This window comes from Delphinapterus leucas, chromosome X (assembly GCF_059928025.1).
Source record: "Delphinapterus leucas isolate spDelLeu-1000000601 "Yukka" chromosome X, BTC_Dleu_Yukka2, whole genome shotgun sequence".
Classification (NCBI taxonomy): Eukaryota; Metazoa; Chordata; class Mammalia; order Artiodactyla; family Monodontidae; genus Delphinapterus; species Delphinapterus leucas.
This window is the reverse complement of record NC_143150.1, coordinates 27194378-27216918: the sequence shown is the minus strand read 5'-3', so window position 1 is coordinate 27216918 and position 22541 is coordinate 27194378.

The following is a 22541-nucleotide window of genomic DNA, read 5'->3' as shown; positions in this document are numbered from 1 at the left end:
TCTAATCCAGAGTAACTAGAATGACCAGAAAAATCTTCCAAGAGCAAAAGACCCCATCACTTCTTCTCGTTTGCATCTTTCATTGTCAATAGGTAATTAATCACCAGGTGCCACCTCAGTGCTACAGGAATTTTTCTAATGATTTATTATATGAATAACTAAGGAAAAAGTCTCCAATGACATAATATGCATAATGTGTATTTTAATTGGAAGGCAATTTAGATATTTATCTAGGCCATGTTCACGTGCAAGTTATTTCTAATGACGGAACGCTGCTTTGGTGGAACTAATTATAATAAATTACTAATGGCAGCTGCAAACATTAGGTGTTCGGTGAATGTGATCAATAGACCAAAAGTTAAGCACAGACGTAGCTGCAAATGCTTTATATGAATTTCTTATGGAATTAAAAAAAGGCCCCCTTTATATTGTTATATGAGAGAATGAGTCCTCTAAGCCAAGTGCACTAAGATCTTCTCAGCATTCACAAAGCTGCCTTAAGATACAGATCTATGTACCCCTAGATCCTCAGGAGTGGACTCTGTCCTGTCCCATAGTGCACTTAACTCTCAGAAGAACTGGGGGTGCTAAGACGTTGTTGAAATATCCCAAATAAGCTTCACTTTTCTCAGAAATCAATTTTATCTTGGTACAAGAGGTGCCTTGCTTGATGGAAACCAGTTAGATGCAAACTTAATTTCACAAATTGTTCATTTATTCTCATACTTACTGTCAGTGAGAAAAGAAAACAGGTCAATTTCCATATGACCACAAATCAAATGCAACAGCAATATACTTAGAACCATGCACAGTCGATTTAAAAATGGGTTGGACAATTGGAGTCCTTGCTGTCCAAAATAATTTATCTTGCTCAATATGAAGCTATTTTTCTGCTTCAGATCTCATCACAAAAGCTCCTGGTTGTGTGCACTGTAAAATATTCCAGGGTCAGTAGGACCTCCCACTTTTGCTTGGTATTTTGAAAGCATGGACCACAATGAAAACAGGTCATACAGAGAAATACTAGTTCACAGATTGCCAGCAAACGTCCTGGGTCTACAGTTTAAAATTTTATGTTTCCTTAATTAAAGAACTGCAAGAGACATAGCAAATAATTCAAACACTCTCCTATCCAACACTCAGTTTATGAAATAAAATATCACAGATGTAAATGAATCCATCCGTGCAGCACATCTCTTCTGGCTCCTATTCCCTCCCTCCCTCCCCAGAAGTAAACAGTATCATAAATTTGGTGTTTGCTATTTCCATGCATGTTTTATACTACTCTTTATACAAATAAACCCATAAACAACATATAATATTGTTTTGTGTTTTATGGTATCACAATGTACTTTTCCATAAATTCTATTCTTTTATTCATTCAGCACTGTGGATTGTGAGATCCATCCATGTTGATGTGCATAGCTCTAATTGAATCATTTGTACTTCTGTATGTACTCCGTTGTATTCATATACCACAACTTTATAACCTTTTCACCATAGATGCACATTCTCTTTCTACCTTTTCTTATTACAAACCATGCTGCTGTGAGCATGTTTCCTAACACCCATGTTCAGAAGTTTCTGTAGGGTGTACCCTTAGGCATGGATTTTGGCTGTAGTCTATATGCACATCTGCACCTTTACCAAACAATGCCAAATTGTTTTCAAGAGTTATTGTACCATGACCAGCACTGCCCACCAGCAGTGTAAGACGGTTTCAACTGCATATTTTTCAAAACTTCTTTTTTCTTCCTCAAAAAGTTATTCCTTTGCTACATCAATATTACCTCTTTTATTTTTTAACATCCTTATCGGAGTATAATTGATTTACAGTGTTGTGTTAGTTTCTGCTGTATAACAAAGTGAATCAGCTATACGTATACATATATCCCCATATCGCCTCCCTCTTGTGTCTCCCTCCCACCCTCTCTATCCCACCTCTCTAGGTGGTCGCAAAGCACCCAGCTGATCTCCCTGTGCTATGTGGCTGCTACCCACTACCTATCTATTTTACATTTGGTAGTGTATATATGTCAATGCCACTCTCTCACTTCATCCCAGCTTATACCTCCCCCTCCCTGTGTCCTCAAGTCCATTCTCTACATCTGCATCTTTATTCCTGTCCTGCCCCTAAGTTCTTCAGAACCTTTTTTTTTCTTAGATTCCATATATATACGTTAGCATACGGTATTTGTTTTTCTCTTTCTGACTTACTTCATTCTGTATGACAGACTCTAGGTCCACCCACCTCACTGCAAATAACTCAATTTCGTTTCTTTTTTTTTGCGGTACGCGGGCCTCTCACTGTTGTGGCCTCTCCCGTTGTGGAACACAGGCTCCGGACGCACAGGCTCAACGGCCATGGCTCACGGGCCCAGCCGCTCCGTGGCATGTGGGATCTTCCCAGACCAGGGCACGAACCCGTGTGGCCTGCATCGACAGGCGGACCCTCAACCACTGCGCCACCAGGGAAGCCCGAAATTTCGTTTCTTTTTATGGCTGAATAATATTCCATTGTATATATGTGCCACATCTTCTTTATCCATTCATCTGTCGATGGACACTTAGGTTGCTTCCATGTCCTGGCTATTGTAAATAGTGCTGCAGTGAACATTGTGGTACATAACTCTTTTCAAATTATGTTTTTCTCAGGGTATATGCCCAGTAGTGCCATTTCTGGGTCGTATGGTAGTTCTATTTTTAGTTTTTTAAGGAACCTCCATACTGTTCTCCACAGTAGCTGTATCAATTTACAATCCCACCAACAGTGCAACACGGTTCCCTTTTCTACACACCCTCTCCAGCATTTATTGTTTGTAGATATTTTGATGATGGCCATTCTGACTGGTGTGAGGTGATACCTCACTGTAGTTTTCACTTGCATTTCTCTAATGATTAGTGATGTTGAGCATCTTTTCATGTGTTTGTTGGCAATCCGTGTATCTTCTTGGGAGAAATGTCTATTTAGGTCTTTTGCCCATTTTTGGATTGGGTTGTTTGTAGTTTTAATATTGAACTGCATGAGCTGCTTGTATATTTTGGAGATTAATCCTTTGTCAGTTGCTTCCCTTGCAAATATTTTCTGCCATGCTGAGGGTTGTCTTTTCACCTTGTTTATGGTTTCCTTTGTTGTGAAAAAGCTTTTAAGTTTCATTAGGTCCCATTTGTTTATTTTTGTTTTTATTTCCATTTCTCTAGGAGGTGGGTCAAAAAGGATCTTGCTGTGATTTATGTCATAGAGTGTTGTGCCTATGTTTTCCTCTAAGAGTTTTATACTCTCTGGACTTACATTTAGGTTTTTAATCCATTTTGAGTTTATTTTTGTGTATGGTGTTAGGAAGTGTTCTAATTTCATTCTTTTACATGTAGCTGTCCAGTTTTCCCAGCACCAATTATTGAAGAGGCTGTCTTTTCCCTACTGTATACTCTTGCCACCTTTATCAAAGACAAGGTGACCACATGTGCGTGGGTTTATCTCTGGGCTTTCGATCCTGTTCCATTGATCTATATTTCTGCCTTTTGTGCCAGTACCATACTGTCTTGATTACTGTGGCTTTGTAGTGTAGTCTGAAGTCCAAGAGCCTAATTCCTCCAGCTCCATCTTCCTTTCTCAAGATTGCTTTGGCTATTCAGGGTCTTTTGCATTTCCATAAACATTGTGAAATTTTTTGTTCTAGTTCTGTGAAAAATGCCATTGGTAGTTTGATAGGGATTGCACTGAATCTGCAGATTGCTTTGGGTAGTAGAGTCATTTTCACAATACTGATTCTTCCAATCCAAGAACATGGTATATCTCTCCATCTGTTTGTATCATCTTTAATTTCTTTCATCAGTGTCTGATAGTTTTCTGCATACACATCTTGTGTCTCCATAGGTAGGCTTATTCCTAGGTATTTTATTCTTTTTGTTGCAGTGGTAAATGGGAGTGTTTCCTGAATTTCTCTTTCAGATTTTTCATTATTAGTGAATAGGAATGCAAGAGATTTCTGTGCCTTAATTTTGCATCCTGCTAATCTACCAAATTCACTGATTAGCTCTAGGAGTTTTCTGGTAGCATCTTTAGGACTCTCTAGGTATAGTATCATGTCATCTGCAAACAGTGAGTTTTACTTCTTCTTTTCCAATTTGGATTCCTTTTTTTTCTGGCTAAAACTTCCAAAACTATGTTGAATAATAGCGGTGAGAGTGGGCATCCTTGTCTTGCTCCTGATCTTAGAGGAAATGGCTTCAGTTTTTCACCACTAAGAATGAGGCTGGCTCTGGGTTTGTCATATATGGCCTTTATTATGTTGAGGTAGGTTCCCTCTATGCCTACTTTCTGGAGAGTTTTTATCATAAATGGGTGTTGAATTTTCTCAAAAGCTTTTTCTGCATCTATTGAGATGATCATTTGGTTTTTATCCTTCAATTTGTTAGTATGGTGCATCACATTGATTGATTTGCACATACTGAAGAATCCTTGCATTCCCGGGATAAGCCCCACTTGATCATGGTGTATGATCCTTTTAATGTGCTGTTGGATTCTGTTTGCTAGTATTTTGCTGAGGATTTTTACATCTATGTTCATCAGAGATATTGGCCTGTAGTTTTCTTTTTTTTAACGTCTTTGTGTGGTTTTGGTATCAGGGTGGTGGTGGCCTCGTAGAATGAGTCTGGGAGTGTTCCTCCCTCTGCTATACTTTGGAAGAGTTTGAGAAGTATGGGTGTTAGCTCTTCTCTAAATATTTGATAGAATTTGCCCGTGAAGCCATCTGGTCCTGGGCTTTTGTTTGTTGGAAGATTTTTAATCACAGTTTCAATTTCAGGGCTTATGATTGGTCTGTTTATATTTTCTATTTCTTCCTGGTTCAGTCTCGGAAGGTTGTGCTTTTCTAAGAATTTGTCCATTTCTTCCACGTTGTCCATTTTATTGGCATATAGTTGCTTGTAGTAATCTCTCATGATCCTTTGTATTTCTGCAGTGTCATTTGTTACTTCTCCTTTTTCATTTCTAATTCTGTTGTTTTGAGTCTTCTCTCTTTTTTTCTTGATGAGTCTGGCTAATGGCTTATCAGTTTCCTTTATCTTCTCAAAGACCCAGCTTTTACTTGCATTTATCTTTGCTATTGTTTTCTTCATTTCTTTTTCATTTATTTCTGATCTGATCTCTATGATTTCATTCCTTCTGCTAACTTTGGGGTTTTTTGTTCTTCTTTCTCTAATTGCTTCAGGTGTAAAGTTAGGTTGTTTATTTGAGATTTTTCTTGTTTCTTCAGGTAGGATTGTATTGCTATAATCTTCCTTCTTAGCATTGTTTTTGCTGCATCCCAAAGGTTTTGGGTCATCGTGTTTTCATTGTCATTTGTTTCGAGGTATTTTTTACTTTCCTTTTTGATTTCTTCAGTGATCTCTTGGTTATTTGGTAGTGTATTGTTTAGCCTCTGTGTGTTCATAGTTTTTACAGTTTTTTTCCTGTGATTGATATGTAGTCTTATAACGTTATGGTCAGAAAAGATACTTCATATGATTTCAATTTTCTTAAATTTACCAAGGCTTTGTAAATTTGTGACCCAAGATATGGTCTATACTGGAGAATGTCAAATGAGCACTTGAGAAGAAAGCGTATTCTGTTGTTTTGCGGTGGAATGTCCTATAAATATCAATTAAGTCCATCTTGTTTAATGTGTCATTTAAAGCTTGTGTTTCTTTATTTATTTTCATTTTGGCCGATCTGCCCATTGGTGAAAGTGGGGTGTTAAAGTCCCCTACTATGATTTTGTTCCTGTCGAATTCCCCTTTTATGGCTGTTAGCATTTGCCTTACATATTGAGGTGCTCCTATGGTGGGTGTATAAATATTTACAATTGTTATATCTTCTTCTTGGATTGATCCCTTGATCATTATGTAGTGTCCTTCTTTGCCTCTTGTAATAGTCTTTATTTTAAAGTCTATTTTGTCTGATATGAGAATTGCTACTCCAGCTTTCTTCTGATTTCCATTTGCATGGAATATCTTTTTCCATCCCCTCACTTTCAGTCTGTATGTATCCCTAGGTCTGAAGTGGGTCTCTTGTCGACAGCATACATATGGGTCTTGTTGTTGTATCCATTCAGCCAGGCTATATCTTTTGGATGGAGCATATAATCCATTCACATTTAAGGTAATTATTGATATGTATGCTCCAATTACCATTTTCTTAATTGTGTTGGTTTTGTTTTTGTAGGTGTTTTCCTTCTCTTGTGCTTCCTGCCTAGAGAAGCTCCTTTAGCATTTGCTGTAGAGCTTGTTTAGTGCTGCTGAATTCTCTTAGTTTTGCTTCTCTGAAAAGCTTTTAATTTCTCCGTCGAATCTGAATGAAATCCTTGCTGGGTAGAGTAATCTTGGGTGTAGGTTTTTCCCTTTCACGACTTTAAATATGTCCTGCCACTCCCTTCTGGCTTGCAGAGTTTCTGCTGAAAGATCAGCTGTTAACCTTATGGGGATTCCTTTGTATGTTATTTGTTGCTTTTCCCTTGCTGCTTTTAATATTTTTTCTTTGTATTTTATTTTTGATAGTTCGTTTAATATGTGTCTCGGCGTGTTTCTCTTTGGGTTTATCCTGTATGGTACTCTCTGTGCTTCCTGAACTTGATCGACTATTTCCTTTCGCACAATAGAGAAGTTTTCGACTATAATCTCTTCAAATATTTTCTCAGACCCTTTCTTTCTCTCTTCTTCTGAGACCCCTATAATTCGAATGTTGGTGCGTGTGATGTTGTCCCAGAGCTCTCTGAGACTGTCCTCAATTCTTTTCATTCTCTTTTCTTTATTCTGCTCCCTGGCAGTTATTTCCACCATTTTATCTTCCAGCTCACTTATTCGTTCTTCTGCCTCAGTTATTCTGTTATTGATTCCTTCTGGAGTATTTTTAATTTCAGTAATTGTGTGTTGTTCATCACTGTTTGCTCTTTAGTTCTTCTAGCTCCTTTTTAAATGTTTCTTGTATTCTCTCCATTCTGTTTTTGAGATTTTGGATCATCTTTATTATCATTACTCTTAATTCTTTTTCAGGTAGCTTGCCAATTTCATCTTCATTTATTTGGTCTTGTAGGTTTTTACCTTGCTCCTTCATCTGTAACATATATATATATTTTTTGATGGGTGGTGCTGTATTCCTGTCTTACTGGTTGTTTGGCCTGAGACGTCCAGCAGTGGAGTTTGCAGGCAGTTAGTTAGAGCTGGGCCTTGGTGTTGAGATGAGGACCTCCAGGAGGCCTCACTCTGATTGATATTCCCTGGGGTCTGAGGTTCTCTGTTAGTCCAGTGGTTTGGACTCAGAGCTCCCAACCACAGGAACTCGGTCCCAACCTCCAGCCTGGGAACCAAGATTCTGCAAGCTTCGTGGCACAGTAAAAAAAAAAAAAAAAAAAAAAAAAAGGAGCAGCACAATATCAAATAAAAAACAAAATAAAATTAGAAAGATAAAAAATGTATTTGGAAAAATAAAACTATAATTGAAACAATGGTCGCTGGGGGTTTCTGCTGTCCCCTTACTTATCTGAGGTCCCTCACCAGTGCCTGGTAGATGCCCTCGTTGTGAGGAGATGCAAATTCTGCCTCCTCCTAGTACGCCATCTTGACTCCACCCCAATATTACCTCTTAGTTCAGTTCTTATAATACTGAAGCAAGAATTTACAGTGTGGTCCCAGGTCAGTCAGCTGGAGTAGCGGGGGTCCACCTGGGGACACAGATGGATCATTTCAAGCTCCTACTTCCCATTTCAGCCAGTCTCAGGAGAAAATGGTGAAGCACATGACATTCATCTTTGGTAAGCTCTACTGCTCCTTCTGCACTTGCAGCTCCCAGAGATTTGATGTCTCTCACTGAGTACAGCCATACCATTACCAGTCACCACTTCATGCCCTAGGCAGCTCCCATTCTCATCACAGCTTGCCTGTCAAACTCTGACTCATTCATTTATTCAGTCATTCATTTATTTGTTCAACAAATATGTACTGAGCACATAAGAATTGCTAGACATTATATAGTGGGGTTTAAAATAGAAGGGAAGGTTCAGAGTTGCCAAGACTGGCACGTCTTCTGCCTTATGTTCCAACCCTCTTCCCTGTGTCAGAAACTCTGATCAATTAAAGCAACGTGAGTAAGAAAAGAACAAGTATTAATTGAACATCTACCATGAGCTACTGTGTCTGTGGCTGAAAATGACAACATGTTCACTGTAGTATGTGACATACTTGTACAGTAACATGGCCATCATCAATGACCCAAAAGAGAGTAGAATGTAAGCTGTCATTTATTGAGTACCAATGTGTTCCAGGCACAAAGATGTTATCTCCTTTTAATTCTACAACAGTACTCTGATATGAGGAATGTTATTATTTGCAGTTAGCAACAAGGAAACTGAACCACAGGGAAAATGAGTGACCTGCCCAAGGCCTGAGAGTAAGAGCCTGACCTAAGATTCAAATCCTGATCTTACCCCACTAGTCCAAGGTTTCTTATGGTTGATGGTAGGAATTTTAAATATCATGAACCAGACAAGGAAAACAGTTTCCCATTCCAAGCCACTATATGCAGGCTAGACAGACAGGATGCAATTTGCTGATGTGATTTTTGCCAAGAAAACATCAAAGGAATCTTTAATCGTTGTGACTGAGCTGAGGTCCCATTGCCCATTACAGATGGTGCCTCCCTCAGAACAAGGTCGTGGCACACACGTCTTGATTCACTGCCCAGTCTGGTTTCGTGTCATGAGAGCTAAGGAATATATCTCTGAGTTCAGGATCTTCCACAGAAAATTTCCCTAACATCTTCTAATGAAGGGTAAAGGCCAAGGTGGAACTCGCTGTGAGGCCATAGGCAATATCTGAACACTCTTTTCAATGCACAGGACTTCTCTGGACTCAGCAACTACAAGGAAAACTGGGTGAGAGGAAATAATGACATTATGGAGTCAATCCCAGAGGATCAAAGAATAGCAGTTAGCAGCAACCTTGTTGTCACTGAGAAGAACCTGGAGGTCAGATCTCAGTTTAGATGTCACCTCTTCAGGGAAGTCTTCCCTCACCACCCAAGCCCAGGTTGGTTGACCATCTTGTGTGCTTTCACAGAGCCCTGTGCTTCCCCTACCATAACACTGACCCTCACCGGATTGTAATTGTTTAGTTACCTGCTTGTCTTTTCCATCAAAACTGTGAGATCCATAAGAGAAGGGACCATACTTGTCATTTCACTCTTACATTTGCAGTGCCTAACATAGTGGCTGGTACAAAATAGGTACTCAATGGGTGTTTGTTCAGTAAATTAATGAATATACAAATGAAATTAGGACTGAAAAATTCATCCTCCTTTCTTAGAGGAAGAGACCCAGAAGTGGTCTGACTGAAGCATTCTAAGAAGCTAGAAAGCAGGACCCCATAGACCCACAAAACGTCCATAACACTTAATTAGCACTTGCTCTGTGCCAGGCACTGTTCTAAGTGATTTTATATTTACTGATTCATTTAGGCCTCACAATTAGCCTGTAAGTTAGGAGCTATTATTACCCCTATTTAACAGCTGAAGAATTTGAGACATAGAGAGGTTCAATATCCAACCCAAGGTCATTCAGCTAGAAGTAATGGAACTGGGATTTGTACCAAAACAGTGTAGACCTGACGTATGCGCTCTTAATCACCTGGGTAAACTATAAAAGTATAAAACTCTTCCTTGATTTTTGTCTCAAGATAAAGTGCTGATAACTCAAGAGCTACAGTGTTTTCCTATGTCTAGGCACCAAAATCCTAATCAGACTAGACTGTGTATTCCTTGAAAACCTTAACCCCGTCTTATGGATCTGAACTCCTGGCCCCAATATATTTTGGTTGCTCTGAAAAAGTACCATGCTAAGTTCACAAGAATACCCGTAGTTGAATCAAAATATTGTATTATTTTAGATTAGGCTCTGGCACTAGAAAAAAGTGGGTTTTTTTAAAAAAAAAATACCCAAACTCTCTAAATCTCAGTTTTTCATCTACAAAGAGATACTAGGGGAGAGGGGGAAGATGGCAGAAGAGTAAGATGCAGAGATCACCTTCCTCTCCACAGATAGATCAGAAATATATCTACACGTGCAACAACTCCTACAGAGCACCCACTGAACGCTGGCAGAAGACCTCAGACCTCCCAAAAGGCAAGAAACTCCCCACGTACCTGGGTAGGGCAAAAGAAAAAAGGAAAAACAGAGACAAAAGAATAGGGACGGGCCCTGCACCAGAGGGAGGGAGCTGTGAAGGAGGAAAGGTTTTCACACACTAGGAAGCCCCTTCGCGGTCGGAGACTGCGGGTGGCGGAGGAGGGAAGCTTAGGAGCCGCGGAGGAGAGCGCAGCAACAGGGTGCGGAGGGCAAAGTGGAGAGATTCCCGCACAGAGGATCAGGGCCAAACGGCACTCAACAGCCCGAGAGGCTTGTCTGCTCACCCGCCGGGGCAGGCGGGGCTGGGAGCTGAGGCTCGGACTCCGGTTGGATCGCAGGGAGAGGACTGGGGTTGGCTGCGTGAACACAGCCTGAAGGGGGTTAGTGCGCCATGGCTAGTCGGGAGGGAGTCCGGGGAAAATGTCTGGAGCTGCCGAAGAGGCAAGAGACTTTTTCTTACCTCTTTGTTTCCTGGTGCGTGAGGAGAGGGGATTAAGAGCGCTGCTTAAAGGAGCTCCAGAAACAGGCGTGAGCTGCGGCTATCAGCGTAGACCCCAGAGACGGGCATGAGACGCTAATGCTGCTGCTGCCACCAACAAGAAGCCTGTATGCGAACACAGGTCACTATGCACACCTCCCCTCCCGGGATCCTGTGCAGCCCGCCATGGCCTGGGTCCTGGGATCCAGGGACAACTTCCCCGGGAGAATGAATGGCGCACCTCAGGCTGGTGCAACGTCCCGTTGGCCTCTGCCGCTGCAGGCTCACCCCGCATCCGTACCCCTCCCTCCCCCAGGCCTGAGCAAGCCAGAGCCCCTGAATCAGCGGCTCCTTTAACCCTGTCCTGTTTGAGCGAAGAACAGACACCCTCCGGCGACCTACACGCAGAGGCGGGTGCAAATCCAAAGCTGAACCCCAGGAGCTGTGCAAACAAAGAAGAGAAAGGGAAATTTCTCCCAGCAGCCTCAGGTACAGCGGATTAAATCTCCACAATCAACTTGATGCACGCTGCATCTGTGGAATACCTGAATAGACAACGAATCATGCCAAATTGAGGAGGTGGACTTTCAGAGCAAGATATATTATTATTTCCCCTTTTCCTCTTTTTCTGAGTGTGTATGTGTATGCTTCTGTGTGAGATTTTGTCTGTATAGCTTTGCTTTCACCATTTGTCCTACGGTGCTGTCCGTCCGTTTTTTTTTTAATTTTTTTCTTAATAATTATTTTTTATTTTAATAACATTATTTTAACTTACTGTATTTTATTTTATTTTATCCTGTTTTTTTCTTTCTTTCTACTTTTTCTACCTTCTATTCTGCTGCAGGCAGGAGTGACTGCTGTGCCTCTGACATGGGAGAGCCAACTTCAGGACACTGGTCCACAAGAGACTCCCCAGCTCCACGTGATATCAAATGGCGAAAATCTCCCAGAGATCTGCATCTCAACACCAACACCCAGCTTCACTCAATGACCAGCAAGCTACAGTGCTGGACACCCTATGCCAAACAACTAGCAAGACAGGAACACAACCCCACCCATTAGAAGAGAGGCTGCCTGAAATCATAATAAGGCCACAGACACGCCAAAACACACAACCAGACGTGGACCTGCCCACCAGAAAGACAAGATCCAGCCTCATCCACCAGAACACAGGCACTAGTCCCCTCCACCAGGAAACCTACACAACCCACTGAACCAACTTTAGCCACTATGGACAGACAGCAAAAACAACGGGAACTACGAACCTGCAGCCTGCAAAAAGGAGACCCCAAACACAGTAAGATAAGCAAAATGAGAAGACAGAAAAACACATGGCAGACGAAGGAGCAAGATAAAAACCCACCAGACCTAACAAATGAAGAGGAAATAGGCAGTCTACCTGAAAAAGAATTCAGAAAAATGACAGTAAACATGATCCAAAATCTTGGAAACAGAATAGACAAAATGCAAGAAACATTTAACAAGGACCTAGAAGAACTAAAGATCAAACAAACAATGATGGACAACACAATAAATGAAATAAAAAATACTCTAGAGGGAATCAATAGCAGAATAACTGAGGCAGAACGGATAAGTGACCTGGAAGACAAAATAGTGGAAATAACTACTGCAGAGCAGAAGAAAGAAAAAAGAATGAAAAGAACTGATGACAGTCTCACAGACCTCTGGGACAACATTAAACGCACCAACATTTGAATTATAGGGGTCCCAGAAGAAGAAGAGAAGAAGAAAGAGACTGAGAAAATATTTGAAGAGATTATAGTTGAAAACTTCCCTAATATGGGAAAGGAAATAATCAAGTCCAGGAAGCACAAAGAGTCCCATACAAGATAAATCCAAGGAGAAACATGCCAAGACATATATTAATCACACGATCAAAAATTAAATACAAAGAAAACATATTAAAAGCAGCAAGGGAAAAACAACAAATACCACAAAAGGGAATCCCAATAAGGTTAACAGGTGATCTTTCAGCAGAAACTCTGTAAGCCAGAAGGGAGTGGCAGGACATATTTAAAGTGATGAAGGAGAAAAACCTACAACCAAGATTACTCTATCCATCAAGGATCTCATTCAGATTTGATGGAGAAATTAAAACCTTTACAGACAGGGAAAAGCTGAGACAGTTCAGCACCACCAAACCAGCTTTACAACATATGCTAAAGGAACTTCTCTAGGCAAGAAACACAAGAGAAGGAAAAGACCTACAATAACGAACCCAAAACAATTAAGAAAAAGGGAATAGGAACACACATATCAATAATTACCTTAAATGTAAATGGATTAAATGCTCCCACCAAAAGACACAGACTGGCTGAATGGATACAAAAACAAGACCCATATATATGCTGTCTACAAGAGACCCACTTCAGACCTAGGGACACATACAGACTGAAAGTGAGGGCATGGAAAAAGATATTCCATGCAAATGGAAATCAGAAGAAAGCTGGAGTAGCAATTCTCATATCAGACAAAACAGACTTTAAAATAAAGACTATTACAAGAGACAAAGAAAGACACTACATAGTGATCAAGGGATCGATCGAAGAAGGAGATGTAACAATTGTAAATATTTATGCACCCAACATAGGAGCACCTCAATACATAAGGCAAATACTAACAGCCATAAAAGGGGAAATCGACAGTAACACATTCATAGTGTGGGACTTTAACACCCCACTTTCACCAATGGACAGATCATCCAAAATTAAAATATATAAGGAAACACAAGCTTTAAATGATACATTAAACAAGATGGACTTAATTGATATTTATAGGACATTCCATCCAAAAACAACAGAATACACATTTTTCTCAAGTGCTCATGGAACATTCTCCAGGATAGATCATACCTTGGGTCACAAATCAAGCCCTGGTTAATTTAAGAAAATTGAAATTGTGTCAAGTATCTTTTCTGACTACAACGCTATGACACTAGATATCAATTACAGGAAAAGATCTGTAAAAAATACAAACACATGGAGGCTAAACAATACACTACTTAATAACGAAGTGATCACTGAAGACATCAAAGAGGAAATCAAAAAATACCTAGAAACAAATGACAATGGAGACACGACGACCCAAAACCTATGGGATGCAGCAAAAGTAGTTCTAAGAGGGAAGTTTATAGCAATATAATACTACCTTAAGAAACAGGAAACATCTCGAATAAACAACCTAACCTTGCACCTAAAGCAATTAGAGAAAGAAGAACAAAAAAAACCCCAAAGTTAGCAGAAGGAAAGAAATCATAAAGATCAGATCCGAAATAAATGAAAAACAAATGAAGGAAACAATAGCAAAGATCAATAAAACTAAAAGCTGGTTCTTTGAGAAGATAAACAAAATTGATAAACCATTAGCCAGACACATCAAGAAAAACAGGGAGAAGACTCAAATCAATAGAATTAGAAATGAAAAAGGAGAAGTAACAACTGACACTGCAGAAATACAAAGGATCATGAGAGATTACTACAAGCAACTATATGCCAATAAAATGGACAACCTGGAAGAAATGGACAAATTTGTAGAAATGCGCAACCTGCCAAGACTGAATCAGGAAGAAATAGAAAATATGAACAGACCAATCACAAACACTGAAATTGAAACTGTGATTAAAAATCTTCCAACAAACAAAAGCCCAGGACCAGATGGCTTCACAGGAGAATTCTATCGAACATTTAGAGAAGAGCTAACACCTACCCTTCTCAAACTCTTCCAAAATATAGCAGAGGGTGGAACACTCCCAAACTCATTCTACAAGGCCACCATCACCCTGATACCAAAACCAGACAAAGATGTCACAAGGAAAGAAAACTACAGGACAATATCACTGATGAACATAGATGCAAAATTCCTCAACAAAATACTAGCAAACAGAATCCAACAGCATATTCAAATGATCATGCACCATGATCAAGTGGGGTTTATTCCAGGAATGCAAGGATTCTTCAATATATGCAAATCGATCAACGTGATACACCATATTAACAAATTGAAGGAGAAAAACCAGATGATCATCTCAATAGATGCAGAGAAAGCTTTCGACAAAATTCAACACCCATTTATGATAAAAACCCTGCAGAAAGTAGGCCTAGAGGGAACTTTCCTCAACATAATAAAGGCCATATATGACAAACCCACAGCCAACATCGTCCTCAATGGTGAAAAACTGAAACCATTTCCACTAAGATCAGGAACAAGACAAGGTTGCCCACTCTTACCACTCTTATTCAACATAGTTTTGGAAGTTTTAGCCACAGCAATCAGAGAAGAAGAGGAAATAAAAGGAATCCAAATCAGAAAGGAAAAAGTAAAGCTGTCACTGTTTGCAGATGACATGATACTATACATAGAGAATCCTAAAGATGCTACCAGAAAACTACTAGAGCTAATCAATGAATTTGGTAAAGTAGCAGGATACAAAAGTAATGCACAGAAAACTCTGGCATTCCTATACACTAATGATGAAAAATCTGAAAGTGAAATTAAGAAAACACTCCCATTTACCATTGCAACAAAAAGAATAAACTATCTAGGAATAAACCTACCTAAGGAGACAAAAGACCTGTATGCAGAAAACTATCAGAGACTGATGAAAGAAATTAAAGATGATACAAATAGATGGAGAGATATACCATGTTCTTGGATGGGAAGAATCAACATTGTGAAAATGACTATACTACCCAAAACAATCTACAGATTCAATGCAATCCCTATCAAACTCCCAATGGCATTTTTCACAGAACTAGAACAAAAAATTTCACAATTTGTATGGAAACACAAAAGACTCCGAATAGCCAAAGCAATCTTGAGAACGAAAAACGGAGCTGGAGAAATCAGGCTCCCTGACTTCAGACTATACTACAAAGCTACAGTAATCAAGACAGTATGGTCCTGGCACAAAAACAGAAAGATAGATCAATGGAACAGGATAGAAAGCCCAGAGATAATCCCACGCATATACGGTCACGTTTTCTTTGATAAAGGAGGCAGGAATGTACAGCGGAGAAAGTACAGCCTCTTCAATAAGTGGTGCTGGGAAAACTGGACAGGTACATGTAGAAGTATGAGGTTAGATCAGTCCCTAACACCATACCCAAAAATAAGCTCAAAACTGGATTAAAGACCTAAATGTAAGGCCAGACACTGTAAAACTCTTAGAGGAAAACATATGCAGCACACTCTATGATATAAATCACAGCAAGATCCTTTTTGACCCACCTCCTAGAGAAATGGAAATAAAAACAAAAATAAACAAATGGGACCTAATGAAACTTAAAAGCTTTTGCATAGCAAAGGAAACCATAAACAAGACCGAGAGGCAACCCTCAGAATGGGAGAAAATATTTGCAAATGAAGCTACTGACAAAGGATTAACCTCCAAAATTTACAAGCAGCTCATGCGGCTCAATAACAAAAAAACAAACAACCCAATCCAAAAATGGGTGGAAGACCTAAACAGACATTTCTCCAAAGAAGATATACAGATGGCCAACAAAGACATGAAAGTATGCTCAACATCATTAATCATTAGAGAAATGCAAATCAAAACTACAATGAGATATCATCTCAGACTGGTCAGAATGGTCATCATCAAAAAATCTACAAACAATAAATGCTGGAGAGGGTGTGGAGAAAAGGGAACCCTCTTGCACTGTTGGTGGGAATGTAAATTGATACAGCCACTATGGAGAACAGTATGGAGGTTCCTTAGAAAACTAAATATAGAACTACCGTACGACCCAGCAATCCCACTACTGGGCATATACCCTGAGAAAGCCATCATTCAAAAAGAGGCATGTACCAAAATGTTCATTGAAGCTCTGTTTACAATAGCCAGGACATGGAAGCAACCTAAGTGTCCATCATCGGATGAATGGATAAAGAAGATGTGGCACATATATACAGTGGAATATTACTCAGTCATAAAAAGAAACGAAATTGAGTTATTTGTAGTGAGGTGGATGGACCTAGAGTCTGTCATACAGAGTGAAGTAGGATAGAAAGAGAAAGACAAATACTGTAACACATATATATGGAATCTAAAGAAAAAAAATGGCATGAAGAACCTAGGGGTAAGACGGGAATAAAGATACAGATCTACTAGAGAACGGACTTGAGGATATGGGGAGGGGGAAGGGTAGGCTGTGACAAAGTGAGAGAGTGGCATGGACATATATTCACTACCAAACGTAAAATAGATAGCTAGTGGGAAGCAGCCACATAGCACAGGGAGATCAGCTCGGTGCTTTGTGACCACCTAGAGGGGTGGGATAGGGAGGGTGGGAGGGAGGGAGACGCAAGAGGGAAGAGATATGGGAACATGTATATGTATAACTGATTCACTTTGTTATAAAGCAGAAACTAACACGCCATTGTAAAGCAATTATACTCCAATAAAGATGTTTAACAAAAAAAGAATAAAAGGTTAGGAGAAGGCAGAAAAATAAAAAGAGATACTAATAGTATCTATCTCAAGGGATGTTCTGAGAGCCAATTGTGATAAACTATGTAAAATGCTCAGTGCAGTGCCTGGCACAGAGGGGATGTTCAACAGATGTTATCTGTAGGATTCATTTTCTTCCTCTGAAAAAAAATGGGAATCCTACTACACATCTCCCGGGATTGTTGTGAGGACTAAAAGAGATAGGGAGGGTATTCCTAGCAACAGGCTACCTTATGCTATTGCATCCCCCTTTATCCCATTTTCTCTTCCTTCACTGGGATTCCAGTTATAGGCTTACCACTATACTGAAACTATTCTTTAAAAGGTCACCTATTACTTCCAAAATGTCGATTCTAATGTTGTTTTCTCAAGTTTCATCCTACTTGCCGTGTCTGCTACATGTTTTTCATTATTGGCCGCTCCTGTCTTAAATTTCTCCCCTCTTGTTCACTGTAAAATTGCATTTTGTTGCTGCTGCTTCGTAGAGACATACCTCTTATACTAGAAGCTCCTCTCTGCCAACCCCTTCAACAGGTACTTGCCAATGTTCTAGTCCTGGCACGCTCCACTTCCCCTACTTCTTGCTGGGCAATCACATCTACTCCTGTAGCTACAAGAGCTCATTCTGTGTGGATGAGCCCCGAATTTATGACTCTGACCTTAACCTCAACTGAGCTTGAGTCCTTAATCTCTATTTCTTGCTGGGTATCAAGCTTGGCAATCTCTCCTTTCCTCTTCCTTAAACCAATACTTCCTATGTTCCTCCTATGTTTCTTGTTTTAAATAAATGGTCTTACCACTCTCCTAACCCACCAGAGCTTGAAACTCTAGTAATCTCTTTCATTTGTAGCCCTTATTATTTCTTGTTCAAACTAGAAGAGTAATTATCACATAAGCCTCACTAATTCCATCCTCAGACTACTCTACTCCATCCTTCAGCTGGCCCCAGTTTCATAAACCTAATAAAGCCACTCCTAATTCTCGGAGAATGCATGGACTCAACAGTGAAAAACTTAACATTTCAAACATCTTAACTCAGCAATCTTGTCTGCAAAGTCCTTTACCAATTCAATCCCATTCTAAACTTAACAATATTATTCCCCTTGGCATTTCCCAAAGCTGACCTAACTTTACCACAGAATTTTATATGTTTAAGTTATTCTCTCTGCTTGGACTGTCCTGCACAAGTCCCCTTTCTTCAGAGACATCCATGGTTCAAAAGCACTCTCATCCTTTAAGCTTCCCTAAAATTCCACCTCAACCACATAGCCATCTTAAAAGTCCTCAGTGAAAATTTCTCTCTCTTTTCCTTATAATCCAATAGTACCTAGTTTTTACGTTTGTTATGGGGCTTTCCACAGTCCAACTTATAATTATTTAGATCTTCTCATGGACTGGATTGTAAACTATTTGAGGATAAGGAAGATACTACACGTTTTTATCTATAACTTGCCCATAGAATCAAACATAGAGCTTTACATATGGTATGAACTCAAGAAGAGCTGTGTGTGTGTGTGTGTGTGTGTGTGTGTGTGTGTGTGTGTGTGTGTGCAGGTTTTAGTGGAACTGGGCCTTATGTACTCTGAACCTCCATGATCTCTGCAATCCTTCTCATCAAGGAAACCCATGGAGCCCCATGTGCCCTCTGGGTGAATAGACTTTAGAAACCTACCTGAGCTCCAGAACCCAGCCTAGTGAATGGCCTGGGCAGGGGAGTGAACCCATAAACCTCTACCTCACTATTAGCAGCCTATAACCAGCAAATAAGTCAGCTACATAATTTGACAATTTGGAGAAGCCATCAGTTGAGATAACCTCGGGATTCCAAGGGCCTAGCTCACTACAGCCTTAGACAAATGTATTAACAATATCTGTATATAAAGCACAGTGGGCAGCCTGTCATCATGGGCTTACCATCATTAATTCACCCATCAAATTTAAAGTGATACCATTATGGTAAGCATTAATAATTCCCAGCATAACAACAGTGGTAACAGTAGGTAGTTTTTCAAAACTGTCACCCACGTTTCAATAACACATCCTGAATGTTGTGCTTAAAGCAGTCTCCCAAGGAGAAATGGCAATGGAAATATTCTGATAAAAACAGTTTATAGTAATAATAGTTTAGAGTTCTAGCTTGAAGTTGGCTGTATGTGTCTTTTCTTTTTTGAGTCTCTGGGTAACACCATTTATGGTATCTCACTTTTCACAAGTACTGGCATGAGCTGATCTCACTTGATAATGCTGCAGTCATAGAGTGGCCACAGTCTAAGCAGCTTCTAAAAATCATAGAGCCCCAGAAATGTCATTGGCCCCAAAATACCAAACCAAAATATATGGCAATACCTTACCTGTTAAAAGGGTCTGCTTTATACCAATAGATCATTTAGGAATGGACAGTTTAGAAAAAGTACTGAGGTTCAGCAGATAAAAACAACACATTTAGAGTCTACCAAAGCTGGATTTGAAACCTTGGTTTGGTTTGGCCACTTCCGTTTGGCAAATCACTTAATACCCCTTGTCCTAAGCATCCTGTAAGATGGAGCTAGTACACCCATCTCATCTTGTTGGGGGGGGGGTCATGTGACATAATATGCACATAATATGACATAATAAAGCTCCTGACATACGAGGGGCACTCACTGCATTCTCGTTTTGAGTTGGTATATGGTATAAATAAGTCCAAAGTTGTGAACTCTGATCTCCGTATGGCTTACTTAATATAGTCATGGTTTTATTCAACAAACTTTTTCTTCTGAGCCAGTCTGAAGAGTCCCTGCCACTTTGGAGCTCCCAGTGTAGAGGGCCTTAGTGAGAGCTGGCTACTGCATGGCGTGATAAATGCTATGACAGTGCATACGTAGTACAGTAGAGCTTAGAGAAAGTTTCTTGGAAGAGATGGGGCCTAAATTTAGAGTACCTATTTCCAGGATCAAGAAAGACAAAAAAGAAGCTTTTGCCAGAGGAGACACACGAGCAAAGATTAGCTGATTTTTCTGTTATAACAGACTGGACTCCCAATCCCACTCAGTGTCTTATGACTCCCTTAGAGAGAGAGAGAGAATAGCTCGATCAGGAGAGACCTATGCTGTTCCTGGGAGAACAACTTAGACCGTTCACCCTTCTGACAGAATGGGGAGCTTGTGGCATGATTTCTATGTAATTAGGATAGCAAATTATTTACATAGGTTCTCAAAGACCTTCAAGAGGCCAATAAACATAGAACCTAATGGGAAAAAAGGCAAAGCCACTTTAGCTAGACTTAGTAAATTGGAGACATTCTCAACTTATTAAAGATCAGCTCTAAGAGATTTTAAGATACATGGAGATTTGGACTGCCTAGGAAAACTACGATGTGGGTCAGAATCAGGAGAATGACCTTTGCTAGCTGTTGTCTAGATCAAAGAGCTTTTTCAACCTGTGTGCAGGGGTTACACGTGTGTTGAGATACTGACCATCTCCAACACTCAGCGGACCAGGAGGGGCCTGGGGCAGCCAGAGCCCTGGACTTTTCAACTGTGGCAGTGAGAAGTCCTTTCCTTTTACTCCATGTGAAAAATAATATCATTCTGTATGCCATGACAAGAAAATAATGGGGAAACATTGCTATGGAGTTCCTTCTCTAAAGGAACATCTCAAAAGCAATGCCAGCCTGAATTATATTGGTGCTAGAGTTAAGGGCATCACCGTCATCGTCATCATCACTACCACCACCACCACCACCACTACCACCAGTGGTATTTCTATTATTAAAACTAAATGATTCTCTATTCTGAAAGAGTCACTTGGCTTCCCCCAAATATCTTGCTCTACTCCTAGTGTAGCATGATGACCAGGATGAATGTCATAAGACTATGATTTATAAGATAGAGAAGACAATCAACCTTAATCAGAAGTCATCGTGGCTGTAGCTAATTCCATAAAATGAGCGTTTGTTTAAAGTGGGTATTAATCTGTCACCGTATGAAGAAGCTCTAAATAAATCTGTGCATGTATGTGGAGGCATCATGGAGCAGTAGTCTCTCTCTACACAAGAGCAAATAAATATTCTGTCTGAAAAGAGAATGATGCAGACAGAGGCAAGAAATCAAGAAATCCCTTTTCACTGCCCTTTCTTTTCTACTTAAAACAAAACAAAAACCGACCAATCAACCTTTCTACATATCACGGTTTGGACTTTTTTCCCCCAAAAGCTTATTTCGAGGGCCATTTGGGGAATGTTTCAGCCTGGCCAAGTTACTCTGGATTTGCAGGTCTGCTGTCAGGCCAGGGCAGACTCCCAGCAGAAGCCTCCTAATTGGCTGTCAGTGGAGTCACTTTTATGCAGAGCCTTTTCCTTAAAACCTTTTCCACTCCAGTAACACGGCCTCTCTACAACAGCCCCAAAACACTCGAAGTGTAGGTGTGGGAATGGGAGTAGGAGGGTTGGAAACCACACTGAACTGGTGCTCCGACAGTTGCGAACAGTCTCTAAATGTTTTCACTGCGAATGTGCTTCAGTCATGTTAAGACAGTCAAAACAGTTTGACAAGTTTCTGTTTGGCTCTCGTCTCGGCTACTGTGTTCATGACCTGATTAGCTAGTGCCTAGAAGAGACTGACAAGAGTGGCAAATCCACTGAGACAGCTCTCTGCAAAGGGAATTTATGGCTGTGTAATACAGTGATTAACCCTAAGCACCCACAAGCTGTTACCCAGAACACAACTTCTTCAGAGCCAAGAAAGGCAGAAGAATGAAGTCAAACATTTTCTTCATGTAAACGTGTCTACCCTCCAAACACATTTGCTTGTCTTCGAATATGAGTTTATTGCTGCCAGTTGGAATTTGGAGCTGAATTTGAATCTTGGCTCTGTCGCCTAGTAGCTGTGTGACCCTGAGTAGGACACTTAACCTCTCTGAACCTCATGCTCTTACCTGTGAAAATCTGACCACTGATTTTCACCTCCCAGGATTACTGTGTTCACATGTGAAAACAGCACAGTGCCTAGTTCACAGTTGGCAATCGATACATGTTGATTTCCTTCCTTTCCTTAACTAAAATATTTGAATTAGGACTTATATTACCATTAGTATCACAAGACGTACAATACAGAGAAAGCACTTGAGGCCCAAACTGCATGTCCTATGCAGTATGCCAAAACGATATCCCAAATCTTAAAAGTTCTCCCTACCAGCTAGCCAATGCCTGCTTTTCCAGCAGGATGCAACCTGCTGCCACATGTGTCATCCATAGGAAGTTACCTCTAGGACTTAATATTCTTTTCGGCTACTCTTGGGCATTGATCTCTGAAGATGAGATATCTGAGCAGAACTCTTTTAACATTATCTTTGCACTTGCAGCACTTAGCCTTCTTAAAGGTCTTCCCTCTGCTGCTACTAACTGACCCTCTGGCACATAAGTGCCGACAAGTGCCCTTGCTCTTGAAATATCTTA